The sequence below is a fragment of the Nestor notabilis genome, unplaced genomic scaffold, assembly GCF_000696875.1.
Source record: "Nestor notabilis isolate BGI_N333 unplaced genomic scaffold, ASM69687v1 scaffold16445, whole genome shotgun sequence".
In the NCBI taxonomy this organism is placed as follows: Eukaryota; Metazoa; Chordata; class Aves; order Psittaciformes; family Psittacidae; genus Nestor; species Nestor notabilis.
The window spans coordinates 381-3,489 of NW_009929036.1; the positions used below are offsets into that span (position 1 = coordinate 381).

The 3,109-nt window shown below is 44.3% G+C and overlaps 1 protein-coding gene across 1 annotated transcript in view; it reads left to right on the top strand.

Moving 5' to 3' along the window:
* ETV4 (ets variant 4) overlaps window positions 1-3,109 on the top strand; it is a gene marked incomplete at its 5' end in the record, with an annotated part of 11,027 nt that overhangs the window by 280 nt on the left and 7,638 nt on the right. The window lies entirely within an intron of this gene.

The window sequence follows — 3,109 nt, forward strand, 5'->3', positions numbered from 1 at the left end:
GTGCCGCTCCTGTGCTCTGTTTACCCGGCTTCACGCTGTCAGCGCTTTAGTCGGACTTGCAAACCTCCGGCTTGTGCGAACGGGGACGCGTGAATCACACTGTGGTGCCGGGTGTTTGCTGGTGAATGGAACTTGGCACTTGGCCACTTATTTCCCTGGTTACAATTTTCTCTTCAGGCTACTTGTAACTGGTTCGATTTCATGCTAGTTTCATAAACGGTTTGGGCTGGAAGGGACCTCAAAACTCACCTCGGACTTGCAAACCTCCGGCTTGTGCGAACGGGGACGCGTGAATCACACTGTGGTGCCGGGTGTTTGCTGGTGAATGGAACTTGGCACTTGGCCACTTATTTCCCTGGTTACAATTTTCTCTTCAGGCTACTTGTAACTGGTTCGATTTCATGCTAGTTTCATAAACGGTTTGGGCTGGAAGGGACCTCAAAACTCACCCAGCTCCAACCCCTGCCACGGGCAGGGACACCTTCCACTAGAGCAGGTTGCTCCAAGCCCCTGTGTCCAACCTGGCCTTGAACACTGCCAGGGCTGGGGCAGCCACAGCTTCTCTGGGCACCCTGTGCCAGAGAAGATCTAATTTAAATCTCCCCTCTCTCCGTGTGTCTTTGTTGGTTGCCAGAACGTTGACAGTTTCTTAAACAAACAATAAATTCTTTTTTTAAAATTGGGGCACAAAATGCTTCTCTTGATTTTTTGTTATTATTTTTTTAATTAAAATTTTTAAGATAACTCTTCTAAGGGACGTTCCTGGAATTTACACACTGCTCAGTTTGGTGTCTAAATTGTTTTGCCTTTTGACTTCAAGAAAGAGCAAACTTCAAATCACAGGAAGTCCCATGAATTCCAAGTGAAACCATTTTTACACAGTGCACTGAATTTGCTCTAATTCCAGCACTATGAATGATCGATTTTGATTTGATTAATCAACATTCAAACCAGATCCTCACACACAGGCTCTTGATAAATAGAAATGTGCTTATTGTGATATAGGTACTTAGCAAATATTTCACAATAATAATATAAAAACACACGTGGCATTTTGACCAGTTATTTCCCCTCATTATACCACAATGGAAGAACAATCCTGTGAAAAAGGGGTTTTAAGTCTCCAAAAAGGTTTTTGCCAACTAAGCAAGATAAAGAGGGAAAAAACCCCAAACTCGGATGTTTTATGTTCATGTGAAGCTGAAAGGACGCTGATCGGGCAGCATTCAGGACTGGGTGGGTTGGAAGGATACAAGAGGAATTACCTGGAGGTTGTTCAGGGTTGAAACGCTCACGTAACTTGCACCAGGGCTGAAAAATCAGTTGCTGCTCATGTCCTAGATCTCTTAATGTGCACATGTGCTTGAGACTGGTTTCTCTTAGCTGTTCAACAATCTGGATTTGCTGAGAAGACAAGTTTGCTTCACAACTGATTTCTAATGTTTGATAATATTTTTAGCTCACTAATCTAAAGAATTTGCATAGAATCTCTTACAGTACATTTGTCAGTAGCAGAGTGTTTGTAGAATGAATTCACAAGTACCCTGGGGGGAAGGGAAGGTCACACATGGTCTCATAGCACTGCGCAGAAAGAGGGAACCTGCTGCTATACATAGTTAGTAAATGTTCATGCAAACCCTATTGAATCTTCTTAGAATATAAGACGACATAGATATATATAACTTCAAGTATAGATGCAGGTTCAGAGAGAGCAAGAAAATATCTATCTGTATTGCAACTATATGAAGTAGGTGATGAATATGATGGGTTGGAACTAGATCATCTTTAAGGTCCTTTCCAACCAAAATCATTCTATGACAATACAAAAATGTATATGTTCTCCTGGCATCTTGGCCCTGTAGCCTTCTACCACAGGACTGCAAGTAGCGCTGTGCAGCAGCGGGGCTGTGAGCTCTCACTCCAGCCATTCGAATCCACTGCCTGTTGTTAATGCGGCGTTATTCCCTAAGGTTTATTTTTGGCATGTCTTGTCTAGCTTAGCTTCAAGTGACTGAGATTAGTGGGTTTCCATTGTCCATGTCCCTTTACTTTGACTACATCACCTTTGCTTTAGAGCTGAGGGAGTGCTCTCTGCAAGATCACAAGCTCTCGGTTGGTCTGTTCCATACCAGCAGCAGCATTTCTTTCAGCAATGGTTTGTGAGAGGTTTTGTGACGTATCAACCTGCTGCAGGCTCTCCCCTGCAGTGAAAGGGACAGAAAAGTCGTTGTTAGAAGTGATAAAATAGTCTAACACAACGTGTGCTGTGGTTAAGGTTCTCCCCGCATTCTCCCAGGGCACACCCCGAAACTCACCACATGAGTTGCTGTCTCAGGTTAATGGAGCACTGCTCAGGAGGTGGACTGAGGCCACCTGCTCTAGTGGAAGGTGTCCCTGCCCATGGCAGGGGCTTGGAATTGGATGAGCTTTAAGGTCCCTTCAACCCAAACCATACTATGATTCTCTGCTAATGCTGTTAACGGCTTCTCTGCTCACCGCATTCAGCAACATCTCATTCCAGTGGGATCGGCTGTTCCACAGGGAATGAGGCCTCTGCAGACTTTCAGATGTCTTTGTTAGACAATCCGACATATTCAGATACCTCAGACCTTGCTGTTATTCTTGGACTTGTTCTAACAATACTGTCCATAGGGCAGATACCTTGAAACAAGCTGATTTGTGGTGGAAGAGCAGCTGGCTGCTCTCAGGTCTTCTTTGACTACACCAACATTTCCCATTGCAAACCCACCCATACTATGGACATTATACACCCTACTCACCACTTCCCCTTCGTGCTGCCAGATATTCTTTTTGTTCTTCTGAAATGTTCTCCTGATGATTTACTTGGCACTATCCCACTAGTGCCAAGGTACCCATTGCTTCTGGAGCTCCTGAAAAGATGGTGCATGGAGGCATCGATGTTTCCTGTTCTGCTCATCACTGTGGCGTAGCCTTTCCAAATTTATTAGTTGGTTGTTGCTTTTCCTATTCTAAATGCTTAAAAATCCCTGCGTGGTTTGTTTCTAATGAAAACTGTGAACCCTGAGCTAATAAACGTGATGTTGTCCTTATTTCCAAGGTAAGAGGGAAAGAGGCTGGCAGGGTGGTA